The sequence below is a fragment of the Amblyomma maculatum genome, chromosome 4 (assembly GCF_055883805.1).
Source record: "Amblyomma maculatum isolate TAMU_Amacu chromosome 4, ASM5588380v1, whole genome shotgun sequence".
NCBI classification, from domain to species: domain Eukaryota; kingdom Metazoa; phylum Arthropoda; class Arachnida; order Ixodida; family Ixodidae; genus Amblyomma; species Amblyomma maculatum.
This window is the reverse complement of record NC_139347.1, coordinates 36,038,634-36,046,538: the sequence shown is the minus strand read 5'-3', so window position 1 is coordinate 36,046,538 and position 7,905 is coordinate 36,038,634. Positions and strand designations below refer to the sequence as shown.

The following is a 7,905-nucleotide window of genomic DNA, read 5'->3' as shown; positions in this document are numbered from 1 at the left end:
GAGAATCACAACGACCCGTCACTGAACGCCGACGAGTGCCCAGTATTTAAGTTTCCCTCTAGTAAATTGCTTTAGACACATTGCAAGTTCTAACTAGCGGCATACTACACCTTTTTTTTTTTTTTTATTCGGCTAGGCGTTATTACAGGCAAGTAGAAAGCTTAGAACCAGAACTGAAACTGTGGTTCATTTGTCACAACACTGAGGGTGCCGAAGTGACGAAAGCCAGCAATCTGAGGCACATCGGTTTTTCGAAAGAGCTTCTGTCTATTTCATATGCTAAACTTGGAACAAATCTTTTTTTTATTTTGCACATAGGAAGACTCCACACACCAGGAGGGAGCATTCAAGGCCAGCACATCTTCACGGAGCAAAGTTAGGAACTGGGTAGAAATTGCTTCTCCACACCCGCATCTATGCTTAGATTACTTGTCTCGGGAGAACAATGAGTTATTAGCGCTGACAGAAAGCAAATGAGTATTTCTTTTTGGTAGTCGTCACGAGAGCCTTTGTTATGGGTGGCTCTGAAGAAGGCCCCAATGCGTTCTTCGCTCATGTTCCGGCGGCTACTTCGCTGTTAGTGGTTGAAAGGAATGTCGACATGGAGTAATAAAAACTCGTGTATTCATCGTGAAAGGATGATACAAACAACTATGTACAAAAGGTTGGTCGCTGCCGCGAATACAAAGCAGCAGTGAGAGAAACCACGGACATGGTAAAGGAGAACGCAAACGATGGCAGGGAAAACATAGGAAAAGATGCTGTGGTAGCCCAGTAATGCATTGTACTCCGACATGGTACGAAAGTGACACAATCAGATGTTGCGTATATCACCGTATGGCAAGGGAACTGAAGACATTTGAGGAAATGATGAGTGAGGGATGAAGGTGAACTTGGAAAAATGGCGCTAAACGAAAACAAATATACGCTATTCGCGACACTTTTGTTGGACCCCGTGTAAGGAGACGATACACGGGACAATGCCATAATTACTGGACGCACACGCACCGCTATTGTCCCAGCTCCGCGCAATTGGCGAGGCAAGAGATTTATATTGGTCACAAACTGCTACTTTCTCAGGTGAGATGCAGTCAGCTAAAGTAATTGGGCGTAGCAGTGAAGATCAACAGAATACCACCTGCTACAGCTCGCAGTGGTAATAAATAGCTAGCACTGATCCGTTCGACGTCACAAAGTTCATGATGCAACCTGTGAACGCAGGAAAGCGCCAGGCACTTTCACACGACGCTCCTGAACACACAGAAAATCCGCGCATCGTCTCCCGAGCACAGAAAGCAAAGTTCGTTCCATCGCTCGCTTTCTATTCAGTCTAGTGGCTGCGCATCTTGGCTTCCCGCCTCTTGACTCCATTGCCATTCAAGACACCGCTGGTCACGGTACCACTGTCGGTTACCTTTCCATTGGCACTGTTTTTGCACGGGACGGTGGCTATGGAAGCGGCCTCGTAGTTGCCGCAGAAAAAGTGCACCTCGCCTCGTTTTGACCTCATGTAGGTGTGGATGTAAAAGTTGATGAACAGCACCAAGAAGAAGAAACACTGCGCCGCGGCCAGGTAGGTCAGGGTGCGGGGGTAGCCGCAGTCCTTGAACAGGGGCACGCAGACGAAGCCGATAAAGACAGCGAACTGTATGATCTGCATGCGAGTGATGTAACGCTTCCACCACAGGTACTTCTGCACAGAGGGCCCCAGAGCCGCCAGGAAATAGTAGCTGTACATGACGATATGGATGAAAGAATTGATGGAGACACCCATGATACCCTGACCGTCGGCGCCGAAAGTGATGAAGAGCCAGCCATTCCAGACGACCAGAGTGTGGTGCACGACGTGGAGGAAGGAGATATGGCTGTACTTCTTTCGCAGGAGAAAGAAAATCGTGTCGGCGAAGTCGAGGATACGCACTACGAAGTACCACCAGCAATATGTGACGATGGTGATCGATTCGGGGTCGTGGAAGTCGATGCCCTGGCAGACCCAGCTGTAGCCGCCGCCCAGATAAGAGTGTCTGAGGAACTTGTAGAAGAAAAATATGTTGAGCAGTACCATGCAGACGTTATAGGTCATGATTACACGTTTAAGGTCGTAGGCCTTGCGATCTTCCATGTACCGGGGGCCCCACACCTTGACCACGTACAGGTACCCGGCGATTAGTGTTAGCACCATGGTTGGGTTTCCGATCAGAGGGAAATCCTTGGTGCGCGGGTCAGCTTGCTCCTTGAGCAGCTCAATGAAGTCCATGACGTAGCTCGTCATTGTGAATCTGGGCAATAGGAAAAAACAAAAATGTAAATGACTCATTACTCAAAAGCGCTCTTTTATTGTTTCTATCGCCTCGAAATATGCCCTGCAACCCCCCTACCTTCCGCTCACCACTGGTGCACATTTATCTGCGCATACGCGAAAAAAAAATTACATTGTGCGGTTGGACGCTTCCATGAAGCGACACATAGGCTGAGAGAGCGCCGCACTTTGGGGAAACTATTTTAAACTACGTATTTACACTTTTTTCTATAAACGTTAGCGCATCGAGCATGCACACGGACGCCTTTCGCGCTTCGCAGTCTGGCCACCGACGTGGGCAGCAATATAGAAACAAAAAACTGTGACCGAGAAACACGTCAATACACTTACCACGGATAGGCAAAGTGAGTGTCTTCTACCTCGCTACCTTCTAATCGAAAACGCTAGCAGCAAACTCCGATTACGAAGTGAGAGCCTGAAATGGTTTGATCGAGCTGCGCTCAAATAACACGCTTGCTCGATATTTGTAGTACTTTAGCATTGCATTCACGACCGGCCTACAAGCCTGCCTTCAAGGTAGATATCAAAGACAAAACGTGCTGCAAGCCTTCATCAATAGGGTCACACGTGTCCTTTTCTGCTTTCTATTTCTGAAGACTACAACGCGTCAATGTGAAAAAATAAGGAATATAACTAGCAGAGTAACGTAGGAGAATAGAAGTATTTCCTTTGAGGAAATTACGAGGCCGTTGCTCGTTGGGGGCACCGATGCCAAAGGCTGCAAGCTAAATGTAAGCTCGCAGAAGTACCTGTTGGCATCGAAGGTTAATTTTGACGAGATGTTCATTGAGGAGTGATTGTGCGTATCTTTGGGATATCTTTTGAGCCACCGGTCAGCGTGATGTCTTTAACATTTTTAAAGGAAAAATGAACGATAAGCATGATACAAAGAAAAACATAAGCCAGCTAAGTTTCGAAGACACGACGACGTGATAAGAAAGCTCAAGGTGCTACAGCGCACATCATACGCCCTGAGCTTCGAGACGAACGTTCGTCACAGCAGGTTGACGAGTCGAATTTTATAGTGATTGGCTCGAAGCCCAATTCAATGAAGCCGAGAAAGAAGCGATAAAAAAAAGCCGGTGTTTTTGAGCGACCATGATACGCGTGGGAACCAAGCGTGCCGCCTCGGCTCACTTCTTATCGTGATGAGCGTGTGTCTACCTCACGCTAGTCGCGTGCCACTGCGATGAAAAGTGGGCTTTCCTAGTGTTGTACGCCGCTATGCTATCGCGAAGGCATACGACGCACATGCAGAGAGCAAGCCAGTTTCCTTCTTAGGGAAGACTCATATTGTGCATTAGGATTCATCACACACCACGGACTCAAATTGTTAAAAAATAAAAAAAAAAATATGTCAGCCGGAATGCTTCTTCTGACCTTGCTTATTGTTTCGGACGTGTTATTCCATCATAATATCGCATAAAGGAGTAATTTCTGAATTATTTCTTTGCGGATGCGTAAAGTAATGTCTAAACCATGACAGTTAATTATCTATTGGACAAGCAGAACTCAAGTGTGCCCTGGAAATACCCTAAATGCACGGTTAAATAAGGTGAGGGGGGGGGGGGGGGATTTATCTTCCTCTGCGTGATATTTAATTTTCCTTTTGTCCGACTGCGAACTGAAGCAGAACGGGTAAACAGAATCTGTGACTGCGCACTCCGCCTTCCGTTTCATCACACAGCCGGCATCAGACAAGCACTGGAGCACCGAACACTTAACCATGTCCGCAGAAGGCGGCACCATCAGCCCTCGTAGAAACCCCTCCGAGCTCTGCCTGTAACAATACAAACAGTAACGCTGCCCGTATTCATTCGGCGCTGGCCCTGAAGAATTAATCAACTCATAGCTGGCTGAACGAAGCGCCAGCAGCAAGTCGGCCTAACATGGCGATAATGATGCTCACCCAATGCTCCTAAGAGCAGTTGACGTCAGCTGTGTATCGAAACGAAAGGCGGAGTTAGTGAAGTACAGACGCCCAATGACCTTTCAGCTTCGCTTCGGGGGTGAGCAGAGGCGCGAAATTCGACAAAGTGCAGCGGGACCAACTTCTTTATTTCTCTCGTCGTACTTAACAATGCCTTTACTACCGGAAGGGCGCGGCTGAATCTTGTGTGCAATGGCCAAAATCAATCGGGCGGTTCAGAAGATAGAGCATTCCAATTATTTGCTTTATAAACTACTTCTTTATGCTTAATTACGGCGGAATTGGTTTCACGCCCACAACACTACTACGACCGAAGAAACTAATGCCACGTTATTTTTAAACTGGGTTCACCGTCCCCAAGGCACCCTGTAAGGTTGAACGTTAGACAGAAAATAGAAATCTAAAACATTCTGTGTGACTTTTGCGCAGTTTGTTAAAGGAAACGTCGCATTACGGCAACCACATTTTACGGTGAAGTCTTCGTGACAGAGTTTACGGACGCAGTTTTTCCGGAGAAAATACGCACGGTGCCTTCTTCAACAAACAACGCGAAAAATACGGGGAAAGGAGAGCTTAATAGGCGAGGTTAGCAGCACCACTTAGTTCCTATCTCGGTCTGCATCCGAAAGTGCATAGAGAGCAAGTTAATCACGCATGAACGTACACACAACCATGCAAGTCCCAAGGGTAATGTTCAACACTCACGGTATATATTTTGATCTCTCAGTGCGAAGTCAGACTTAGTTACGACCTTCCTTCTGTGTGCAGACTGGATTCCTCTGGAAAACAACGTTTCAGAACACATTAAAACACAATCGAAGCTTAGAAGTTATAAAATACACTAAGCAAAACATTTTTTTCGCGATATGTCCTGAATACCTAGAATAACTGTGATGCACGGACCTTTCGTAATATGTGAAATCCCGCGACAAACGTACAAGTAGTAATGCTGAAAGTGGCGCCCAACGGCTACAGCTATGAGAGCAGGGCCGTGATACAAGGGGTTTTTTATGAGAATATGACATAACGTACAAGGTGCGTTAAGGAATAAAGAAAAGAATAGCATCGGAAATGTCTGCACACAAGCCGAGTAAAAATTTCGAGAGAAGGAGCTACACACAGTTGAAGTTTTGTCAGCTATGTTTTAACATCTCCGCTGTTCATAAGAACGAACTTTTTCCGATTTCAGAGCGCTAGGCTGTTTGCCAAGCAAAATTGAAAAAAGAAAAAACGTCATAGTTTATTATAGCCTTTGCACAAAATGTACAAGGTCACTGCATCTTGTGGCCTGTTCAAACAGTAAGACAGCCAGTAGATTGCAAATAATCCGGTAGAAAACTAATGAATACTGTCGTACGAGCATCAAGTACATCGAAATGGAGTCATAAGCGAAAAGACAACGCTCGAACAGTGCAGAATACTCGTAGATAAAAAAAAATAATGCAGACAGCGTTATATTTTGCTACCCAAGAGGAACATGTAAAAAGAACAACCTGAGGAACTTAAGAAAGCTTGATCCTATTTATTCTTTATGGTACAGGCTATCGCTAACTTACTGATATATTTGTGTTGCGCGTTGCAACGCTTAATCCTAATGGCAAAGCGTGCCGAAGGCAAGCATGCCTCCTAGCTTCTCCCAAACACCCGATTGAAAATGCGCTGATCAGAGGCTAGCCCGTTGTACACGGCAAATATTTTCTTATTCGTGAAATAAAAACGCGTTGAAGCCGCGTCGGTTACACTGGTTAACTGCCAGAAAGAAATGCTCCATAAAAATAAGTCTGTGTTGCAAATAGACACTGAAATTGATAATAAAAACGTACAAGTTAACTTTTCACAGCTATGCGAAAAAGGGAGAAACTTTCCGAAAACAAAAAGGACGCGACGAGGACGGTAATCGAGATGATCGAGCAGGGGCGAGTAAACGAAGGGAGTTTGATACAGAGTAAAGCACCAATAGCACTACTCACGGTGCTGACGTTCTCTCTTATCCACGTTTTCCAGCAATCCACAGCAGGCGACAGCAAAAGAGAACAGTGTCGAAAAGAACGGACGCACTGGACGACTACCGGGCGGGGGCGCACGGGTTCCTCTCCTCTGGCCACCAACAGCACCGACCAGTGAAAACAAAAACCCCGGCTATGAGTTCCGCTCGGTCGCCAGAGCTGCCTTAGCTGAGCGACTGTTGCGAGCCGAGAAAGTGCTATCGCTATTTATGCTCCGGATTCGCGAGGGCTGCCACTACCATCCGGAATCGGCGAGTTGCTGCGCCGGACGAAGAAAGAGGAAAGGAGGTGGGGGGGCAACACCACGCGCGGGATCTTGACAGAGCCGTGGCGAGGGTGAAAGGGCGCTGTTGCTGCTGTTTCGGGGCTGCTACGGTAGCTATTGGAAAATCGCTGCAGCGGAGACTTCGCCGCGGCAACCGCCGGAAAGGAGGCAGGGAATACGAGAGACGACTTGAGAGAGCGGTGGACGACGAAGGTGGGACGAGGAGAGTTGAGGGCGAGGAAGAAACCACCGTCACAAGGTAAGGAGGTACCCACGGATCCAGGCGCGCGAGTCGGCTCCGATTGACAAGCCTGCTAAGATCGGACTACGGGGAGCGCTCTCATGGTCTTCTTCGGCGCGCCTACGACCGAGGGCGTTGTACGGAGGTGACCACTGCAAGTAGTGGGGTATGAAGCTTCGAAACGGGAGGAAGACAATAGGGAGAGGGGAAGTGTCAGAGTTTGATACGCTACTGCCGTTAACAATGTTTGGAAAGAAAGAACGTAGACAAAACCCCGTTATCAAATGGGCAAACGATCCCACAAGGTGTACTCAAACGGCACGAACCGCTTCAGTGGGTGTCAACCGTCTCAAGCTAAACAAACAGGCGGGCATGACCGACGTCAGGTGTGGGGCGACACAAAGATGACATGGCATGCGGGAGGGCCAGCGGGGTTCGCTGGGCTGCGCGGATCAAGCAAGCGGAATGCGCGAGACATGGCATTCACCGCAGCCGTGCGGAAAGCCAGAAAGGGCACGACCTTTGGAGGGACGAGTGACTTCCCCGCTACGGTAGCTGAACTATTGCGTTGCGGCGGAACACGCTTCGCTATAGCGGGAGACGATGGTTTGGAATGCATCGGGTTTTTCACTTTTTTTTTTTTCATGGAAAACGCACGAACGGTGGAACATGCGCAATGCAAGCCGGACAGGCAGCATTTCGCTTTATTGTTTCAGTCTTCGTTCAAGCTTTGAAGGAAATGTTAGCTATGTGCTCCAAAGGATGAATAATTGTAAGTTCTATCTTTCTGAGATCTGGTGCCTTGTAGTATCGGTCTCGTGCCTTGTTTTTTTTTTTTTTTTTGTTGTTGTTTTTTTGTCCTTCCTATTGAGGGCTGAATACCAAAGTAATTTCGCAGGAACCGTTTGTTCGTTTCATCGATAGGATAATGTTATGGACTATGATGCATATCGTATTCACGAAGCGACTTCGGATTAATTTTGATCCCCGGAATACCTGTAGCATGTTCAGAAATATCCATACAAGTTCGCCTGTTTTATTTATTTAAATGCATACCCCGTAGTCGCAACACCAAATGGCGAATTTGCTTAGTTTGGTTTCGTTCTGTGGGGTTTAACGTCCCAAAGCGACTCAGGCTATTAG

General features: G+C 47.2%; 1 pseudogene across 1 annotated transcript; it reads right to left on the bottom strand.

Moving 5' to 3' along the window:
• Nucleotides 1-232: 232 nt before the first annotated feature.
• On the bottom strand, nucleotides 233-6,477 carry LOC146190693 (very long chain fatty acid elongase 7 pseudogene; annotated as a pseudogene). Its single transcript, XR_014706572.1, has 3 exons — nucleotides 6,221-6,477; nucleotides 4,956-5,029; nucleotides 233-2,279 (listed from the first exon to the last, which is right to left on the bottom strand). The product of XR_014706572.1 is annotated as a very long chain fatty acid elongase 7 pseudogene (transcript).
• Between the last annotated feature and the right edge of the window lie 1,428 nt (nucleotides 6,478-7,905).